Source organism: Odocoileus virginianus, chromosome 9, assembly GCF_023699985.2.
Source record: "Odocoileus virginianus isolate 20LAN1187 ecotype Illinois chromosome 9, Ovbor_1.2, whole genome shotgun sequence".
Taxonomy (NCBI): domain Eukaryota; kingdom Metazoa; phylum Chordata; class Mammalia; order Artiodactyla; family Cervidae; genus Odocoileus; species Odocoileus virginianus.
In genome coordinates, this window is record NC_069682.1 from 47,592,441 (window position 1) to 47,615,317 (window position 22,877).

Genomic DNA, 22,877 nt, shown 5'->3' on the forward strand with positions numbered 1-22,877 from the left:
TTGGTCCTTTATTGGACCAGAATCTGGTGGTCCAGAGTCCACGATGAGAGAGTGAAAGAAGAAAAGAGGCTAATATTCCCTGGGTTACACAGCCAGCTTTCCCGCTCCAGGGAATCAGCCAGAAATAGAGAGAGAGACAGAGACAGAGAGAAAGAGAGAGAAAGAAAGAAAGAAAGAAAGACACAGGGACCCAAGCTCTGATGGAGCAAAGGTGTTTTAATCAACATGGTGTGGGCATATATACTCTTACAAGGTAGTTATTCTCAGCAAAGATGAAGATTAAAATTCCAGACTTACAAAACATAAGGCGATCCATATTAAAGAGAGAGAGTTGTAAACAATCACTTTTACCATACGGCTCATAAGAAGGAAAAGGGTACTTATCACCGTATTGAAAAACTAACGAAGGAAATGCCTGGATTCCTCAGCCCCTGGGAGAGGCTTGCCCCTCCTCTTAATTCCTGAATATTCAGGAATTAATAAGGAACAGGGGATTCATGACAGATCCAAAACAGCACACAGGAAGCCTCCTGTTAAATGCTTCCTGACACTTTAGCTCATTTTTTCCTACCTTATTCTTTTTAATATTTGCATGGAATAAAGTCCTCCCTCTCATTATAAGACTAATTGTTCCTAAAAAATTTATAGGGTGAAGTTTCATAAATGGAAAAGATAATTACTATTTAAAATGATGGTATACAGCAATTACTACAAGAGTTCATTAACAAAACATATGTTTGATTCTCACAGCCATGAAATTAAAAAAAAAAAAAAACTCCATAAAAAAAGAGACAAAGGAGAGCAAGGGAAGCAATATGAGCGATGCCTGAGATTGTCACTGCAATAAAGAAGCAAATTTAACTGCAGCCTGCACCAACCAGGCCACTGTAGACCAGGAGCTGCTCCTGAAGTTCTGCATTAGTCCTTGTAAATGCGCTGGAATTCCTCCAAGTCAAAGAAAGGATGTTCAGTGAAGCTCTTCATGAGTCAAAATCTTGAACTTGCATGGGCATATCTCGGGGTGAGACTCTTTTCCATGATAAGATGCACCATAATTTATTTCCCCACTCCCCTATTATTTGGGCAATTGGGTTTGCATTAGTCTGTAAGAGCTTCCATAACAAACTATCACAGACTGGGTGACTGAAACAACAGAAATCGATTTTCTCATGACTCTAGATGGTAGAAGTTCAAGACAAGGAGATGGGCTGGTTTGGTTTCTCCTAAGGCTTCCCTCTTGGGCTTGCAGACAGCCGCTTTCTCACCTGGCTTTGTCTCTGCATTCCCGGTATCTCTTCCTCTTCCAATAAGGATGCCAGTCAAGTCATGCTGGGTTAGGACTCCTAACATGGTGCTGGGGAGCACCATGTAACCTTAATTACTCCCTCAGAGTTCGTATCTCCAAATACAGGCACATTCTAAGGGACTGGAAATTAGGACCTTGACATATAAATTTGAGGGGGACACAACTCAGTTCACAACAGGGTGATTTCCACAGTTTTTATTAGATATTCCCTCACCTGGTGCATTCCTCAATCCACTCCAAATCTCATTCTATCCTCAAAGCTCCATGGAACCCTTCCTTCCTCTGAGTATCACCCAGTCCAGTTACCATTATCACTTCCTTGGTCAACTGCAAATCTCTTCTTAATTGATTTCATGGCATTTCTAATCCTCCCCCTCCAATCCATTCTCCATACAGACATTGTCAAAATTTATATCTAATATAATCATATCGCAACCCCTCAGTACTCTTCCCTGGCTTGTTGCTGATTTAAGTCAAAAATGCAAACTACTTAGTGTAGTGGACAAAGCCTTGCAGGACCAGATACCTTGCAGGACCAGATACCTTCATCCTCAACAACGTCCCCCAGTCTACTTTATTCCAGCCACACTTACTACTTCCATGCCCTCAAAATAGCCAAGCGTTTTCTCACTTCAGAGCATGAGTTGTCTCCTTGGACAGGAGCACCCTTCCAATTCAATCTTTCTCATCTCAGATGAACAATCACCCTCTCAAAGAAGACTTCCCCAAACCCCACTGGTGGATGCTGTCGCCCCTGCCTCCCACAGAACCCAAGTTTTCTTTGCAACAGTTATCACTCACCGTTGTCATTGGTATGATTATTTAAAATGCATCTCTCCCACTGGACTGAAAGCTCTGGAAGAGCTGGGGCCCCATGGAACTGTTCATCTCTGCATCCTCAATGCCCAGCCCAGGTCCTGACACAGAGTATGCATTACTCAATAAATGTTTTTTGAACAAATCCATTGGATCATAGAAAAAGCAAGAGAATTCCAGAAAAACATCTACCCTTGCTTCATTGACTACACTAAAAGCCTTTGATTGGATCACAAAGAACTGTGGAAGATTCTTAAAGAGATGGGAACACTAGACTACCTTACCTGCCTCCTGAGAAACCTGTATGCAGGTCAAGAAACAACATTTAGAACCAGACATGGAATAATGGACTGGCTCCAAATTGAAAAAGGAGTATGTCAAGGCTGTATATTATCACCCTGTTTAACTTATACGCAAAGTACATCATGCAAAATGCCAGGCTGAATGAATCCCAAGCTGGAATCAAGATTGCTGGGAGAAATATCAACAACCTCAGATATGCAGATGACACCACCCTTATGGCAGAAAATGAAGAGGAACTAAAGAACCTCTTGATAAAGTAAAAGAGGAGAGTGAAAAAGCTAGTTTAAAACTCAACATTCAAAAAAATGAAGATCATGGCATTCAGTCCCATCACTCCATGGTAAATAGAGAGGGAAACAGTTGAAACAGAGACAGACTTTATTTTATTGGGCTCCAAAATCCCTGCAGATGGTGACTGCAGCCATGAAATTAAAAGACACTTGCTCCTTGAAAGAAAAACTATGACCAACCTAGACAGCATATTAAAAAGCAGAGACATTGCTTTGCCAACAAAGGTCCATCTAGTCAAAGCTATGGTTTTTCCATTAGTCATGTATTGATGTGAGAGTTGGACCATAGAGAAGGCTGAGCACCGAATTGATGCTTTTGAACTGTGGTGTTGGAGAAGACTCTTGAGAGTCCTTTGGACAGTGAGGAGATCAAACCAGTCCATCCTGAAGAAAACCAGTCCTGAATATTCATTGGAAGAACTGATGCTGAAGCTGAAGCTCCAATACTTTTGTCACCTGATGTGATGAGCTGACTCATTAGAAAAGACCCTGATGTTGGGAAAAATTGAAGGCAGGAAGAGACGGGGATGACAGAGGTCGAGACGGTTGGATGGCATCACCGACTCAATGGACATGAGTTTGAGCAAGCTCCGGGAGATGGTGAAGGACAGGGAAGCCTGGCGTGCTGTAGTGCATGGGATGGTAAAGAGTCGGACATGACTGAGTGATTAAATGACAGCATTTGGCTGCTCCCTCCAACTAGAAGGGCTTTTTAATTCTCATCCAACTGGCAAATTGAGCCCAGCCAGGTCTTCTGTCTCTCCGATTAGGCTCTGAATTTCTTCACGCCAAGGTCTGTGTTCCCCTGTGCCACATAAGGGCATGGTAGCATATTATAAACCTGCCAATTAAAGCAAAACATGGGTTTTTTTTGCTGTGTATCCAAGTCCTACATCATTACCCTACTGATAGTTCTTAAGTTAAGTAGATACCAATTACCAATCTTCAGTCTGATTCACAATAACGATTACTGGTAGAAATAATTGATAATGTTTAAGATGCACCTGCTGCAAAATTATTTTTAAAAAACTCAGAAGACTCATATCTTGAGGGTAACATTGAAAATTGCAAAAGTTGGGAAAAATCAGTCCACATGAAACTTGTTCCATATTAAACATTTATGGAAGACTGCCACCGACAAATTTTAGACCTGGAAAGTTCTACCAAAGAAAATTGAGCTTGCTAGTGGTGATGCCTTCTAGTCAAAGACCCCCAGGAACACACATGTAATTGACCACGTTGAGTTTATTAATTGTTGCAGCCAGGGAGAACACACACCACAGGGGAAATATTGAGTATCTCAGAAAAAGTGTTAGAAAGAAACTCATAGGATTTGAACTTTGGTTGGTTGATTTGGGGAGGATTTATGAAAGCGGGGTTTGCTTTAGATTGGCTGCTTTAAAAAAGCAGGTGCAACTCTGTGACTGGGTATCTCAATAAATCTAATCTCTTGGGAAGGTGAACTACAGGAGGATAAAACTAATTTTTAAAACAATATTTTATTGAAGTATAGTTGATTTACAATGCTGTTAGTTTCAGGTGTACGGCCAAGTGAATCTGTTATACATATACATATACCCATTCTTTTTAGATTCTTTTCCCACATAGACCTTTACAGAGTATTGTTAGTTGTCAGTTTTATATAGAGTAGTGTGTATATGCAACCCCAATCTTCCAGTTTGTCTCTCCTCTCTATACCCCATGGAAACTGTAAGTTTATTTTCTACATCTGTGACTCTATTTCTGTTTTGTTGCTGTTGTTCAGTCACTAAGTTATGTCTGACTCTTCGAGACCATGAACTGCAGCATGCCAGGCTCCCCTGTCCTTCACTATCTCCCAGGGTTTTCTCAGATTCGAATTTCTCTCTCCCATCCGTAAGCTTATTTTCTACATAATTTTCTACATTCATTCATTGAGTCAGTGATGCTATCTAACAATCTCATCCTCTGCCTCCCCTTTCTCCTTTTGCCTTCAATCTTTCCCAGCATCAGGGTCTTTTCCAATGAGTTAGCTCTTCAAATCAGGTAGCCAAAGTATTGGAGCTTCAGCTTAGTTCATTTGTATCCTATTTTAGATTCCACATATAAATGATATCATATGATATTTGTCTTTCTCTGACTTCACTCAGTAGAAACTCCACTTGGTAAAGAAGTCGCAGTCACTCATTTTGGCCAAGAGAGGGGGATGTTTGGTATTTTGTCATTGAGACAGTGACCATCTTTTTGTCTGTGCTGGGACAAAATTGTGTGATAGCCTAGCTCTGTTTCATTTTAGCATGCTTCCAGAGGATGCTTGTCTGAGGTTAGTATTCTGTAATATTGCTTATGTTCAGTAGGAGAATAACATGGCCAAATTATGTCAAGTCAGCTTCTGAATGTCTAAGACTGGTTTTTTGTCTTTGTTTTCAGTAAAAGGATGTTGACATAAAAAACTTCACTATGAGAAAAACTAAAATGCTTTACACAATTAAACAAGCAAAATGTTTATTATTTTGAAATCTAGATGTAAAAGAATCACCCAGAGATAATTTCCATAAAATGAGATTGAATACTATTTGACTATATTGTGTTAAAAAACAACTGATCAAAGAATTAAGTTGGCTTAATGGCATTGGTTCTGGAAAAATTCTTTCGCAGCAGTTTATCACTGTTGATATAATTCCGATTAAAATTATTGGATTCCAGTTTTGTTGGCGGTGTTAATTTGCTAGTGTCTTTGGAGGGCAATTTGGCCATAACCATGAAGATTAAAATTGCATTTGGTTTTTGACACAGCAATTTTATTTTTGGAAATTTATTCTACAGAGAAAACTGCACATGTACACAGAGGTATAGTCGAAGCTATTACTACGGCACTGTTTGCAGTAATAAAAGACTGGATATAAATCTCTTCCAGAAGGGGACTGGTTACACTTTCATGGCACATTCATGCCACCCAAAACTGTTGTTGTTTAGTCGCTAAGCTGTGTCAGACTCTTTGCACCCCCATGGACTGTAGTCCAGCAGGCTCCTCCGTCCATAGGATTTCCCAGGCAAGAATTCTGGAGTGGGTAGCCATTTCCTTCTCCATGGGATCTTCCCCACCCAGGGATGGAAACTGCGTCTCCTGAATCCGCAGGAGGATTCTTTACCACTGAGCCACCAGGGAAGCCCCACCGAAATCTAGGCGGCCTCTAAGAGGTCAGGCGGTCCTGCGACAACAGGTATCAGTCCACTCTTTTGCACCCTCAACCGCGATGAGAAGCCAAGAGGCCCCCAGAAGCGTGTCCATTTCCCCAACACCGCTCTCCACTTCACAATCTTGAGAATCTTGCTGGGGCTTTGGTCGCCGTCTACCACTCATAGCAGAAGAGTCGGGGGAAGCGGAGAGGGAACCTCCAGTCACTTGTGGCCCGAAGCGCCTCGGTTCCCGCATTACCATGGCAACCGCGGGCTAAGCAGCACTGACAGAGGGAAAAGGAGGCCCGGAGCTGAGCGGCTTCGGCCCCAACCAACCCTGCAATCCGGAGATCCAGGGAGAGTCTGCGACCCCAGCCCCCGCTTTCCTTGCAGATGGCTGACTGGAGCCCGGCAGTGAGAGCCGCAAGGAACTTCCCCCTATTACCCGGAGACAAGAGTGCCTGGGTCGGGGTGGAGGAAGGACCTCCGCCTCGGCGATCTCTGGCTAGCTCAGTCAGCCAACGGATCCGGCCCCTAGCTACCCTTCTCCAGAGCTCCACATCACCATGGCAACCGAGGGCGGTCTGCCAACTTTAAGGTCCTAGGCGCTCTCCAACGGCTCCAGGACGCCGCCTCTTCGGGCTTTTATCGGCTGCGCCACATCACCATGGCAACTCGGGGTTGGATGCTGTGGGCTCGCGCGGGTTCCAGGAGAGGCAGCCAGGCACGGCCTGGTGTCCCAGGGGAAAGGGAGTGGCAGACCGGAGGAGTGGGAAGGGAAGTGAGGGCGGAGAGAAGCGTGCGGAAAGTGCAGGGCAGTCGAGGTCTTTTTTCTCTGGGTACGAGGAGCGGCGGGGCCGGGTGTGGTGGTCGCTGCTGCGACGGGCCAGGACCCGGGTCTCAGCCGTCAGCTCCAGACCAATTTCTCCCCGGAGGACCGAGATGGGCGGGGCCTGCCTGGGCTTCAGGTCTGACCGGCGGCAGGGGGCAGTAGCGGCTAGCAGTGATCGCAGCATCCCGGTGCGGAAATCTCCAAGTTGCGGCGTGGAGATCTGAGGACGCTCCTCGCACTCAGATCGGACCCCAGGCGGCCCAGGTTGAGGACTCCATCGTGACGCTCCATCTCCTGGAGCGGACAGGTCTCTCGCCCAGCGCCCGGTCCGCTCAAGCCCAGGCTGTGTCGACTCTTCGGCTCTGCACGCTTCGACTTAGCCTCGTGGTTAAAACCACGTGCGCTGAGCTCAGAACTAGTTACCTTCCCCACTCCCACGATCTTCATCTCCAAGTGGTAGTAATAACAGTAATTACTCAGGCTTACTATGAGTGTTAAACGAGATAATAGAACTTGTACAGTTTTTGGACTCAGTTTCTGCCACAAGGCAAGTGTTCAATAAATGCTAGTTACTTATTCGGTGACCTTGGGCAAGTTACTGTCTGTAACTATCCCAACCTCACTAAAAAAATGAAGTCTGTAATAGCGCCCAACTAACACAATGGTGAGGATTCTAAGCATGAATATTTGTCAAGTCCTCGAAGAGTGACAGGCACACAGTATGTGCTATATAAATACTCCCCATTATCACCATGAGGATAGTATTGTCATCACTGGGGCTCATCTGTCCCCCCTGTTGCTTGTGAATTGGAAAGGATCTATTTGTCCTGCTACTACAAGGATTTTTAGTTTCTGGCTAGATTACAGATACGCCTTCCCTGGTGGCTCAGTAGTAAAGAATCTGCTTGCAATGCAAGAGATGCAGGAGATGCGGGTTCAATCCCTCGGTCAGGAAGCTCCCCAGAAGGAGGAAATGGCAACCAACTCCAGTACTCTTGCCTGGAGAATCCCATGGACAGAGGAGCCTGGTGGACTGCAGTCCATGGGCTCACAAAGAGTTGGACACTACTGAACACACACAAGCACATTACAGATATATTTGTCCACATTTCTCTGTCCTTAGTAATATATTCAATAAAAATTAATTAGTACCTTCTGTGTCAGCCAGTCTCTGGAATAGTAAAATAGAAATTAGCGAGTGCTGTGAGGAAGTTACAGCTGAGATACTATGGGCATTGTAAGAAAGGGTAGTAAATTTCTCAATTTGTACTTTGTATTTCTAATAAAAATGCCAAGTCCTTTGAGGGTAAAATAAGAATGGTTTCATCCTGCCACCCAATAAAATGTCTAGAACATGAGATCTCCCTCCCCCATCTGTGTTGGGAACTATGTAGCTAAATGCATTCCTGCCCCACAGTCTAATCTGGCCACTGCTACAGATTCCCAGCCTTGAACTCCTGGGCTGACCTCCTCTGCCAGCTGGAGCAGGAGCATCTGATAATAGTAGTTTTCTTCTTTTGTTCTCCGAAACCCTCCCTTAACTCCTCTTAAATGTTAATCCACTAGGGCAGATGGTAAACCCTGTTCCATGGAGGTCACAGATAATTGACTTTGAAAGTTGGAGGGAATTTGAGCCCCTGTGTGACCTTGGATAAGTATCTGAGCCTCAATTTCCACAACTTTGAACAAGAATGGTGATACCCATGTGAGATACCACACTGAAAGAATCCAATAGTACTTGGTGCACAGCAAATGCTCAAAAAATGCTAGCTGCTCTTTTCATCACCACCATCATTTTTATCATATTGTTAGCTTACAAAAGGTGGCCAATTTTTATAGCCTTTTTCCCTCTCTTTATTGTCTAGCACATAGCAGGAGCCCAGCAAATGTTTGTGAAATGAATTAGTAAATCCACACAGGAAACTCTAGTAACAGTCAATTTCACATAGCTGGCTATTAGCAATTAATATTTGTTGGGCATTTGTTCCAGGAATTGTATTATGTCCCATTAGTTCATCTAATAGTCAAGTGCAATGACCTTGTTTAGCTTCTAATTTGACTGAAGCATTAGTGTCATTGATTCACAGTCCAGAGCTGACAGTGACATCTATTGTAGACTTCTGTACTATTTTCATAATGAGTTTGACAGCAGCATCATTTCTGTGACGTAGGCTCTGCTAAGATAAGAGTCTCGTGTTATACTGACGTCAGGCCCTGTGTTCTCATTTACCCAAGAGTGAGCTGGCTTCCTTGATGCAATTTCCTCATCTCTTATTAGTGGATTGCTTGACATTATACTCCCGAGACAGCAGGGCTCGATGAGAGTTTATCACTGCAGCCCTTCAGCTTGCACAGGCCCTGTTTACCAGGACAACATCACATGGCATCAGCTTCCTCCTTCTCCCTCTCTGGTCACTTTCAGAGCAGTGCAGCAGTCCTAGGGAAGGTCTTTTTGCTCCTGATTCCCTCACTGTGTTGGACTGTTGTGTTAGAGAATCCTTTAGGAATCACCTAATCCAGTGCTTTTAGTACTCTTCTGTAGGGGTTTGGGGGCTCAGAGGGCCCCTTCCCCCAAGGAGTTTTTTGGGGAGAAGAACTTCCCAGACAAGGAAAGCTTGGAGCACCCTACCTCTGGTTCAACCACAGTGAGCTCTGTAATATCTATGAAATATTGAGGAACAAGTCTGTTTCCATGATTCGGTAGAAACTTTAGCAGCAAGTCTGTACAGTCATCAGACAGAGGCTTTGAGCAAGCTACTTACACACTTGGTTGTTCATTAAACTCATTCCCGGACTCTGTGCAAGGGTGCTGGAGACCCAGCAGTGGGTCCCTGCCATCAAGTAGCTTATACTCTAGTAGGAGGAGACAGACAATAAGGTATGTGCCATGAATAACCTCTCCAAGGAGGAGACATGTGAGCAGAGACCTGAAGGAAGTGATTGATAAATGGTGGAAGAACATTCCAAGCAGAGGGGTGGCTGTGCAAAGTCGCTGAGGTGGGAGATCAGAGTTTCTGGCGAGGGGGGATGATAGAGCCAGTGGAGGGAGCAGGGAGGGCTTGAGTCTGCACTACGACCTAGAGACAATGGAAAGGACTTTAGGTTTTCTTTCCAAAGGGATGGGGAAGATGTAGGAGGAAAGAGCAGTGGAACACCATTCTGGTGACTGGGTAATGAGATTTCGGGAGGAAGAGACAAGTTAGGAGGCTTTTCAAAGATCCCAGGTGTGAGGTGATGATAGCTTTGATAAGAGAGTAGAGAGGAAAGGTAGGAGGCATTGCATTTGGATGCATTTGGAAAGGTAGAGCTTAAAAGTTATGTTAAGAGTTCCATGTCCAGTGGGAGAGAAAAAGGAATCAAGGAAGACTCCGAGGTTTGGGGCTGAGCACCTGGAGGAAAGGTACTGTTTACTGAGGGAGTGAAGAGGGAGGGGTGAAACAGACATTGGTCACAGTTTGCCAGTTCAGCTGCTTTCATGATGCAGGAAGGACGCTGTACAGTGATGCTCTAAGGTCTGAGACCAGAAGTGGGTGTGAGCTGAGGTTTTCCCATAATCGTGGTTTTTCCCGAGGGCGCACAAGCTGAATCTAGAAGCTGGGTCAACAGATCTCCAGTGTGGAGGCCGCCTGGTGTCTGTCAGTGTCAGTACACTTTCATTTCTGTTGGCTCCACTTCAGGGGCAACAACTGTGACCTGAGGCAGCTGGCTGCCCACAGTGCATTCTGGTGCCCCAAAGGCTCAGGCTGTGAAGAGCTCAAGCGTGGCAGATCAAGGCGTGGTTTTTCTTTTCTCCCAGGGGCACACTTGAAGGAGAATCAGGCAAACCATGGGACAATCAGGAGAGGATGTTCAGAACACCATGCCCTGACCAGGGACAGCCCAGAGAACCTGGGTATTGCCTGGAGACGAGTCACTGGGACTTGAGCATTTCCTCTGAGAGCGTGCTTCCTGCTACTGTGTTTGCTGGTTCTGATTATATATAATTTGTGGTTTTCATTATTTAAAGCATTCATTCATTAAAGCATTATTCGTTAATTAAAGTATTACCCTTTCGCTCCTGTTGGGTTGACTACTTCCACGTGGATTGGAGGTGTGTGAGCTGCAGGTGAGGGCTGCATTCCTGTCCCCACAGCTATGCCAGCATCTAAGCCACGTGTGTCTCCAGTCTGAGCATTGGCACAGCCTCGGGGCTGTAAGGTATTGAACTGGGTTTTTTGAGGTCTGAACCTGGAAGGAGATGAGATTGTTCCCTTATGGGCCTGAGATAAAGTGGGGGCCTCACCAAAGCTGGAGGACAGCCAAGGGAAAAGAGAGCCAGATTGGGCTGGTGGCTGAGGTGGGCCATGTAGGCTGCACACAGACTGGCTGAGGGCAGAGGATTGTTCTTTGGAAGCTTCGCTGTCAGCTAGGAATATGGGCAAGTAAGAGACCACCTCAGGTGTCTTTAACAGTAAAAATCAGCATCTGGGACAAGAGATGTGGATCGGGTGGTTGTCAGCACTGGCTCCGTTGCAGATCTCAGCTCTTGGGCCTCCAGGGCCTTGCTCCCTCTTTCTGGCAAGTGGGCTGGCATTTGTTATCAAGGCCCAAATCTTCCACACTTGTTCCTGGCATTGAACCTTCATTCAAGGGAGACCAAAATGGAAAAGGAGGGAAAGGGGCAGAACCAGCTGGGTCTGTCTCTTTTTATCAGGAAAGCAAAAGCTTTCTCAGAATGCCGTCCTTCAATTCAGCTCAGTTCAGGAGCTCAGTCATGCCTGACTCTTTGTGACCCCAAGGACTGCTGCCTGCTAGGCTACCCTGTCCATCACCAACTCCCAAAGCTTGCTCATACTCGTGTCCATCAAGTCAGTGTTCACATCCAACCATCTCATCCTCTGTCATACCCTTCTCCTCCCACCTTCAATCTTTCCCAGAATCAGGGTCTTTGCCAATGAATCAGTTCTTTGCATCCGGTGGCCAAAGTATTGGAGCTTCAGCTTCAGCATTAGTCCTTCCAATGAAGATTCAGGACTGATTTCCTTTAGGATTGACTGGTTTGATCTCCTTGCAGTCCAAGGGACTCTCAAGAGTCTTCTCCAACACCACAGTCCAAAAGCATCAATTCTTTGGTGCTCAGCCTTCTTTATAGTCCAACTCTCACATCCATACATAACTACTGGAAAAACCATAGCTTTGACTAGACGGACCTTTGTTGGCAAAGCAATGTCTCTGCTTTTTAATATGCTGTCTAGGTTAGCAAGCATCTTTTAATTTCATGGCTACAGTCACCATCTGCAGTGATTTTGGAGCCCAAGAAGATAAAATCTGTCACTGTTTCCATTGTTTCCCCATATATTTGCCATGGAGTGATGGGATTGGATGCCATGATCTTTGTTTTTTTAATGTTGAGTTTTGAATGTTGAGAATTTTGAGCATTACTTTGCTAGCGTGTGAGATGAGTGCAATTGTGTGGTAGTTTGAACATTCTTTGGCATTGCCTTTCTTTGGGATCGGAATGAAAACTGACCTTTTCCAGTCCTGTGGCCACTGCTGAGTTTTCCACATTTGCTGGCATATTGAGTGCAGCACTTTCACAGCATCATCTTTTAGGATGCCATCCTTGCCAGATCCCTGTAGTCCCCCTTGGCCAAGACTGAGTCTCATGACTCCCCCCATATGAAATTGAGGCCGGAAAGTGTTTTGCTTTGTAGCCTTTCCTGTAAATACAGACAAGGGACACACGGGTAGGGCAGTACTACCCTCAAACTTGAGCCATTATGTAATTTATTTTATTAAGATTTATTTATTAATGGCTGCACCGGGCCATTGTTGCTGTGCATGGGCTTCCACTAATTGGGGTGAGCAGGGGCTACTCTCTAGCTGCAGTGCATGGGCTTCTCTGGGTTTGGTGGGATCAGTAGTTAATGGCTCGCATGCTTTAGGGCGCTGGCTCAGGAGTAGTTGCTCCATGGCCTGTGAGATCTTCCTGAACTAGGGATCGAACCCATACTCCCTGCATTGGCGGGTGAATTCTTAACTACGAGACCACCAGGGAAGTCTGCCATTATGTAATTTTAAATTATCTAGTAGCACACTTTTTAAAAGGTGTTACAAAAACCCCAGCTGAAATAGATGTTTAAAATATGTTATATTTAACGTGGAAAAGTGAAAGTGTTAGTCACTCAGTTGTGTTTGACTCTTTGGGACTGCTGCCCACCAGGCTCCTCTGTGCATGGAATTCTCCAGGCAAGAATACTGGAGATCCCTAAATCACTTTAGCATATAATCATTACACAAATGATTAATGAGATAATTAGGACTTTTTTATATGACATCTTCCAAACCTGGTGTCTATTTGGAACATCTCGCTTTGGACCAGAGACTCTTGCACAGGTGACCAGGTAACACAGGTGTGGAGAGTATGCTAGTGAGCAGACCAACTGTGTCTCATCATAAACGTTTTGTTCCTACCAGCTTTTTCTATAGTTATTTTCCTCTTTTATTGACTTAATTGAATTTGGAAAATGCCATCTTGCCATGGCCTGCTAAAGAGAAAGAAAAAAGAGGATTTTGGTTTGTGTTAGAACTAAAGTAAATGCAAAAGGGCTTCCCAAGTGGCTCCAGTGGTAAAGAACTCACATGCCAATACAGGAGACATAAGAGATGCAGGTTTGAATCCCTGGGTCAGGAAGATCCCCTGAAGGAGGGCATGGCAACCCATTCCAGTATTCTTGCCTGGAGAATCCAGTGGACAGAGGAGCCTGTGGGCTACAGTCCATAGGGTTGAAAGAATTGGAGACAACTGAAGCGACTTAGCATGCACAATGCAAAAGGGAGGAGGTGTAGGTTAAACTTTGAGAACCATAGGGATAGAGTCAGTGATGGTGGAAAGGGACAGCAAGGGGCAGGCTGACTGCCATAGTGATAAAGGTAAAAGTTCTTATCAAAATCAAAACTTAACTTGAATATATTCTGATTATCAGTCAGTCAGTTCAGTCTCTCAGTCCTGTCCGACTCTTTGCGACCCCATGGACTGCAGCCCACCAGGCCTCCCTGTCCATCACCAACTCCCAGAGCTTACCCAAACTCATGTCCATTAAGTCAGTGATGCCATCCAACCATCTCATCCTCTGTCGTCCCCTTTTCCTGCCGCCTTCAATCTTTCCCAGCATCAAGGTCTTTTCAAATGAGTCAGTTCTTCGAATCAGGTGGCCAGAGTATTGGAGTTTCAGCTTCAGCATCAGTCCTTCCAATGAATATTCAGGACTGATTTCCTTTAGGATGGACTGCTTATAGAAGTAAACATTTTATAAACTGTTAAAGAATTTCAGTCTGAAATGGGGCCAGAGCTTGCAAAATTGACAATCTCACACATCTGCTCTCAGGAAAACAAAACTTAACTGAGAAATTGACTTCTTGTAAATGCCTGGTTACAGCAAGTTGACATTATTGGCATTTTCTTAAATGGTAGGGGACTTGGTCATGGTTACCTCATATCAGCCTTGGGAAGTTTTACTTATGGTTTCCAGAGGCATGAATAAGAAATAACCCAGGTCAGGTTGGTCTCGAAAAACAAGCTGAACTGAACTTTGTATGACTGGACTGGTTCTGTGTGCTCGAGGAATTTTCAAGCTGGTCTCTGTTTTTATTTTAACTGACTCTGTGTGAACTGTCCCTTCTTTGCTTTCTTGCCCATCACTACAGCCTTCCCCCAACCCTCAGCACCTGTTGCTTGCTGCAGTTTGTGTCCTGAATTGCATTTCCTCTTCTATTCCTGCATGAGCTCATCTTTTTGATAATTTTGAGCTTGCCTCAGTTAACTGCCTTACTTACACCAACAAGACTATGAGGAAAACAAAAGTGCCAAAAATAAAAAGGTGCCATAGCAACTTGGGAAGATCCCTTGGAGAAGGGAAAGGCTACCCACTCCAGTATTCTGGCATGGAGAATTCTGTGGACTGTATATTTCATGGGGTCGCAAAGAGTCGGACACAACTGAGTGACCTTCACTTTCACTTTCATACATGTATAAGTAAGTAAGTAAGTGTTAGTCGCTCAGTCATGTCCATCTCTTTGTGACCCCACGAAATGCAGCCCACAAGGCTCCTCTGTCCATGGGATTCTCCAGGCAAGAATACTGGAGTGGGGCCATTCCCTTTTCCAGGGGATCTTCCTAATCCATAGGTAGAACCCAGGTCTCCTGCACTGCAGGCAGATTCTATATGTATATTGTCTTCTCAAGATTTTGTGCTAACTGGGACTGCTGATGACATTGAAGGAGAGTGCTTATTTTATGAGGAAGAACTTTCCAACAGGGCTGTCAAAGAAAGAATGGGATGCCATGAGCTCTCTAGTAAGAAGACTGTTGGAACATAAGCTAAAGTTGTGATCTCAACTCTTTTTTTCCTAATACTGAGCATGAATTAAAACAGCTTCTAAAAAGATGAGTCTTTCTCTTGCCCCATAGTTGGACATCACTGAGCTAGATTACTTGGTAGAGGAAATGTTGTAGAAAGAAGTACTACATGAGATGTATAGAGAGATGGTATAAATTATCTTAAGATTTCTTTCAAGTTTAATGACCTAAGTATGATGCTTATCACTTTCTGACCAGTTGTCTGTATAAAGTTTCTTTGCTGATTCTGCAATGTGGTCCATATACTGCTTGACTGTGCTCTCCGGAGGCAGGGATATGGTGATTTCCTCAAGGACTTTTCTCAAAGTATGAATAATCCTTTTGAGGTAGAACCAGTTCTCCCAGAGGATAGAAATCATATCCTAAAATCAGCATTGTGTTCGTCAGCTCTTATATATCCTTACTGATCTTCTTATAGCTCTGTTAGTTGCTGACAGGAAGTATTAATTTAAAGTCCTCAATTGTAACTGGATTTTTCTGTGTCTCCTGCCAGCTCTCTCAGTTTTTGCTTCGTATGTTTTGACACCTTGTTGTTTGGTGCATACACATTTGGGATTGTTATGTCTTGGTAAAGTGATTCTTTATCACTGTGTAATGTCTCTGTTTGTCTCCAGTGACTTTCTTTGCTAAAAATCTACCTTATCAGATATTAATATAGTTACTCTTGATTTTTTTTTGTTTTTAATGTTTGCATGGTGTATCTTTTTACATTCTACCTATGGTTAAACTACCTATGTTTTGAATTTGAAATGAGATTCTTGCAAGCAACATTTATTTTTTATCTACCACTTTTAAAAATAATCCATTTTATTATTCATTTTTTATTTGATTCCTCTGATCATTTTCTTTTCTTGACTTCCTATGAGTTTCTTGAACATTTTTTTTAGGATTCCATCTTGATTTATTTCTAGTGTTTTTGAGTGTATCTTGGTATAATTTTCTTAATGAATGCTTTCAGTGTTATATTATAAGTATGTGACTTTATCACTTCAAGTAGAGTATGTAAACCTTACTTTCATTTAGGTCCCTTTACCATCCCTGTTTTTAAATACTATCTACATGGGTATCAGATAGTGTCTTATTTTTGTTTCAATCATCAAAAATGTTTAAAAACCTCATTAGGAGAATAGTCTATTTTATGTACTCATATTTCTGTTTTATCCATTCTTCTTTCTTCTTTCCTGATGCTCTGAGATTCCTTTTATTTAAAAAAAGCATTTTATTTCTACTTGAAGAGCATTCTATAGTAGGTCTGCTGGCATTGAATTCTTCTTTCTTTGTCTGAGGATGACTTCATTTCTCCTTTATTCAGAGGGATAATTTCACTGGACATAGAGTTTACCACTGACAGTTTTTCTTTCAGCACTTGAAACAATGTGGTACAATTTCCAGCTGGCCTTCCTGGGTTCAGATGAGAAATCTGTCATTCAAATTGGTGTTCTCCTATAGGTAAATGTATTATTCCTCCCTGGCACATTCAAAATTTTGTGTTTGTCTTTAAAAGTTTTTAAAAGTTTAATTATCGTGTGTCTTAGGGTGGATTTCTCTAGATTTATCCTCTTTGGAGTCACTCAGCTTCTTGAATCTTGAATCTATAGGTTGTGTCTATAAAACTCGAAAAACTTTTGTTTTTTATTATTATTTTTTTGAATACTATTCTAGCTCTTCTTCTTCTGGGATTCCAGTGATGAATGTTGCCTTTTTTGTTATTATCCCACCAGAGTCTGAGGCTCTGTTCATTTTTTTTTTTTTTTCTATTTTTCTCTGTTGTTCAACTGTTAAAATTCTATTGGTCTCCTTAAGTCCACTGATTCTATCCTGTCTTTTCCTCTCTAATATTAAGACCATCTGGCAAGATTTTTATTTTTGTTTTTGCAGCTGTACCATTTTCATTGGTTATTCTTTGTAATTTCTTTTCTTGCTGAAAATTTCTGTTTTTTCTTTTGTTGCAAGAGGATTTATAATTGGCTATTGATGCATTTTTATGACAACTGCTTTTAAATCCATATCAGGTAATTCTCAGCATCGAATTCATCTTTATTGGTATTAGTTGATTGTCTTTTCTCATTCAAGTTGTGATTTTCTTTGTTCTTGATGTAATGAGTTTTAAAAATATTTGCTTTTGGTTGTGCTGACTCTTTGTTGCTGCAAGAGAGCTTTCTCTAGTTGCAATGTGCAATGTGCAGGGGCAACTCTTTGTTGCCAGGCACGGGCTTCTCATTGTGTTGGATTCTCTTGTGGAGCACAGGCTCTAGGCACACAGGCTTCAGTAGTGGTAGCACATAGGCTCACTAGTTATGGTGCGTGGGCTTTAGTTGCTCCTCAGCATATGGACTCTTCTTGGACCAGGGATTGAACCCATGTTCCTTTCATTGGCAGGTGGTTTCCCATCCACTGTGCCACCAGGGAAGTCTGATGCAATATATTTTTAAAAATTATTTCCTGGACATACTGTCTATTGTGTTAGGATACTTGAGGTCCTATTTACATTTTTTTTTTTTTTTTAATTTAGGAGGCATTCATTGTGCTTAGGTTTAGCACACAGGTCCTGGCTTACTTTGGTGGGCTGTAGTGTCACTGGCAGTTTAATTTTCAGAGCCGTTGCAATGTTATTTGGCTCTGCTTGGTTTATCTGATGCTGTTCCCATAGGCTCCTGCTGGTGCTGCCTATAGGTGAGGGAAAGGCTGTAATGTTTCTTAGGGAAGGGACAAGGCCCAAAGGGGCAAAAAGGCTTCTTAGGCCATACTCTTGCTGTGGCAGAATTCCTCTTGTCGATATCACCTGCCTACCCCCATCTTTGGATAGGGGAATGGAGTTTGAGGTCCACGGGGACAAAGATACTTCCTGGACAGTCTGCTTGTGATGTCAGAGTTCCTCCTGTCAGCACCACCCACCATCCCAGTAATCCCTTGATGGGCTTGGATGTCTAGGCCAGTAGATAAACAGAGCACTTTCCCTGGCTGAGCTTTTTGCCCAGCAGGGCTCCAAATCTGTCCTACTTGCTAGTGCTTCCAGGCTACCCTGGTGTTGGTGGAGGGACTCTTGCTAGATCCGGGGAAGGAAGGAGCTTACCTGGCTGCCTTCTGTGGCTTGGTTGGGGATTAGAAATGCTGGGTCTAGGTCACCTTCCATTTGGTGGGGGAACATTTAGCAAAAACTCTTCTGTTACTTCTCATAAGAGCACCCTGGCCTCCTCCCCCCTTTTCTTCTTGCTTTGGTCCTTGTGCAGTAATTGCTTGTTGAGTGACCCTCACAGGTGACGCAGTATTGTGCCTGGCACTTTATGTGGCTCTGAAGTGCTCTGAAATTGTACCCTTGTATGATGACTTTAGGAGTAAAGCTCCACTAATCTTTTCAGAACACACGGCTAATGCTGCGTCATGTTCAACTACAAGCCTGTGTTTAATGACTGGGCAGATCCCTCTTAGCAGGTGCCAAGAATGCTAGGGGGTGGCGGAAGGAATGGAAAGTTCTTCCTTATTGCTTCACAGGTTTGCAAAGGTGCTGGGCTGCCCTCTAAGCAGAATTTCTTTTTCCTCTCTAGTGTGGACATTTCATTAAGAGTCAAGAGGCTTAACATATTTTGAGTTCTTGTGGAAACGATTATATCAGACAGTATCTTGCAAATTTCCTGAAATTTTTGGCATATTTTTTAGTCTCCAATAAAAGTCTAGTTGTCCATTATTAACACAGAAGTTTCTTCCTTTAAAATATTTATTTGTAATAGTAAGGTTTTGGTTTTGATTTTGTTAAAGAAAGTGCTGTGACAAAATAGGTGTCCTCCTCCCAGAGTGGCCTTCCTTATCTTTGGTGTGAATCCCACCTTCCTTGTTGCCCACCTTGCTGATTACTGTGTATACGAAGCCTTCCTCTCTCTTCTGCCCAGGGCCCTTGCCCTTCTCACTGTGACATCTGAACCAAACAATTATATGCTGTTTGGCTCTCTCTCCCGCAAGGGCTTTTAACTCTTGCTTTGTTTAAACCTGTTTAGAGTAAAGTCCCAAATCTTTTCATGTTCTAAAGGTCCTACAGGATACCACTACCCTATAATCTCCTCCCCTACCCTCCCCGGCCCCTCACCCAATGCTCCCCCTTCCTTCCTCTGCCTTTGCCAAGCAGACCTTCCTGATCCTTGCAATGTCATGCCAAACACACACTATTGAATGCCAGAGCCTAGAACCATGCCTGGTACAAGAGGCACTCAGTGAGAATCTGAGTGCATTAATTAAAGGATTTAAATAAAGTTTACTTTTCTTGCCATCAAAAATGTAGTCTGTGTTTATTTTCGAACTTTAGGAAATGCAAAAATTAGGAAAACCCTTATATAATTTCACATTTAAAAGGCAAAATGTAATTTACACTCTTTTTTAAGACTATTTCTCCCCTGTCCTTTTACTATTTATGGTATTTTGGTTGGTTTGTTTCATATGGTTATATTCGTAATATATTTTGTGTAGAATTTGATCTTTTTATGTGTGTATGCCTTGCATTTTCCAAGTGTTATGTTTATTTATACTGCTTCTTATTTCAAAAAGGATTTGAAGCCCTGTGAGATATGGAAGAACAGTATTTCTTTCAACTGCCTGCAGCAGGCAAGCCTGTGCCTTACCCCTGCTCAGAGCTCACGGAGGCTTGCTTTCCAGCAGAGAGCAGATGCACGATTGTATCTGACTCCAGAAAGCAGCCAGGACCTCCCAGCTGTGCCCACGGCATAGTCCTTTGAACATGAGTTTGTCTCTGGTCATCTGTACCCATCTGAATTTGTCTCTCCTATCTGGAGAAGGAGTGGCCTCCCTCCAGGCCAGATTAGACTCGTTCCCTCCTGCAGATGTGTATCTCCAAAGGTGCCATTTGCAGGCGAAGCATGCTAAGCCCCCGCCCAGGAACTGGAGGTATCTGCACCTGCTTCCCTGCCAACCTCTAGAGGCATATACTCCAGACTCGGGCAAAAACACCATCACCCTCCACCCTACCCAGCGCCATCATTCTCTGGTTAGGAGAAAATAGGGTGACATGCATAGGTTTCTCAGAAGCCAGGGCCTTAAAATAGCATTTATAGTTACTGGTATAAGTGTTTACACCACACTCCCTCCTGTCACAGGATCATTACAAAGTTGTTCTCTGCATGCACACAGACACACACACACCCTTACCTGCCCCAGCCTACTACTGCTTCATCAGATCTCAGCTCTGATGTGACTTCCTCAGGGAAGCCTTCCCAGAACCCTGGGCTCATCGTGTGACCTATTTGCACTCATTGCAGTCAAGCTTTTGTATGTCTTTCCCCACCCCGCCCCCATTAGACTGTAAGCTCAGTGAAGGTAGGGACCATATTTACTTTTTTCACTGTCTCCAGTGCCTAGCCTAGAGTAGTGCTCAAGAAATGTTTTTGAATGAATGAATGAATGTGTCATAGACATTTGGGTTGAGGCAGTGAGGAGGACTGGGGCTTCCCAGGTGGTACTAGTAGTAAAGAACCTGTCTGCCAATGCAAGAGACATAGGAGACACCGGTTCGATCCCTGTGTCAGGAAGATCCCCTGGAGGAGGGCATGGCAACCCACTCCAGTATTCTTGCCTGGAGAATCCCATGGACAGAGGAGCCTGGTGGGCTACAGTCCATGGGGTCGCAAAGAATTGGACACTACTGAAGTGACATAACACGCATGCACACACAGTGAGAAGTACAGCTTAAAAGCATGAGCTTTGGAGTCAAATATCTAGAGTCAAATCAGCTATGTGACCCCACCCCCACTCCCACTTTCAGTGCCACCATTTCCCTGTCTGTAAAATAGAACCAATAATCCCACTTCTCTGGTCAGGATGTTCAGTTCAGTTCAGTCACTCAGTCGTGTCCAACTCTTTGCAATCCCATGAGCCACAGCATGCTGGGCCTCCCTGTCCATTACCAACTCCCAGAGTCCACCCAAACCCCTGTCCATTGAGTAGGTGATGCCATCCAACCATCTCATTCTCTGTCGTCCCTTTCTCCTTCTGCCCCCAATCCCTCCCAGCATCAGGGTCTTTTCCAATGAGTCAGCTCTTCGCATCAGGTGGCCAAAGTATTGAAGTTTCAGCTTCAACATCAGTCCTTCCAATGAACACCCAGGACTGATCTCCTTTAGGACAGACTGGTTGGATCTTCTTGAAGTCCAAGGGACTCTCAAGAGTCTTCTCCAACACCACAGTTGAAAAGCATCAATTCTTCAGCTCTCACATCTATACATGACCATTGGAAAAACCATAGCCTTGACTAGAAGGACCTTTGTTGGCAAAGTGATGTCTCTGCTTTTTAATATGCTATCTAGGTTGGTCATAACTTTCCTTCCAATGAATAAGCGTCTTTTAATTTCATGACTGCAATCACCATCTGCAGTGATTTTGGAGCCCAGAAAAATAAAGTCAGCCACTGTTTCTCCATCTATTTGCCATGAAGTGACGGGACCAGATGCCATGATCTTAGTTTTCTGAATGTTGAGTTTTAAGCCAACTTTTTCACCCTCCTCTTTCACTTTCATCAAGAGGCTCTTTAGTTCTTCACTTTCTGCCATAAGGGTGGTGTTATCTGCATATCTGAGGTTATCGATGTTTCTCCCGGCAATTTTGATTCCAGCTTGTGCTTCCTCCAGCCCAGTGTTTCTCATGATGTACTCTGCATCTAAGTTTAAAAAGTAGAGTGACAATATACAGCCTTGACATACTCTTTTCTTGTTTGGAACCAGTCTGTTGTTCCATGTCCAGTTCTAACTGTTGCTTCCTGACCTACATAGAGATTTCTCAGGAGGCAGGTCAGGTGGTCTAGTATTCCCATCTCTTTAAGAATTTCCACAGTTTATTGTGATCCACACAGTCAAAGGCTTTGGCATAGTCAATAAAGCAGAAATGGATGTTTTTCTGGAACTCTCTTGCTTTTTTGATGATCCAGCGGATGTTGGCAATTTGACCTCTGGTTCCTCTGCCTTTTCTAAAATCATCTTGAACATTTGGAAGTTCATGGTTCACGTATTGCTGAAGCCTGGCTTGGAGAATTTTGAGCATTACTTTACTAGTGTGTGAGATGAGTGCAGTTGTGTGGTAGTTTGAGCATTCTTTGGCATTGCCTTTCTTTGTGATTGGAATGAAAACTGACCTTTTCCAGTCCTGTGGCCACTGCTGAGTTTTCCAAATTTGCTGGCATATTGAGTGCAGCACTTTCACAGCATTATCTGGATGTGGCACGGGTCAAATGAGGGCCTCGGTAAAGACTTCAAGCAAAGCCAGACTCACAGTAAGTCCTCAGTATCTGTTAGCTATTATCAGGACTACTATTTTCCACTTTTTGAGCCAATAGAAGCTTTGCAGTAATGAATATTCCTTTATGTATGTCTTGATATACTTTTAAGAGCATTGCTATAGGTGAGATTCCTAGAGTTGAATTGTTGCATCAGAAGTTTAATTTATCTGGAATTAATCTTTGTGAACAGATTAAGGGAGGGATCAACTTTTCCAAATGGAGACTTGTGAGAGGCCAAGGCTCCTGTTTGTTTCTAGGTACATAAAAATTAGACATTCGGATGTAGAGTCAGTGAGGGCAAGTGCTTACTGAACCCAGGTGAAGGGTTTCTTGATGGAAATCTCTCACAGTTCCTCACAGCCCACCTTCTGTCTCTGAGGCTACCTAGGGTGGCAGAGATTAGGATTTGGGGAAACCTCTGTATCTCCTCTGCTTGAGTTATTATTCCCAGTATTGTGGGCAGGCATGTTATTAATACACTAGCTCCCAACCCTGCCTTA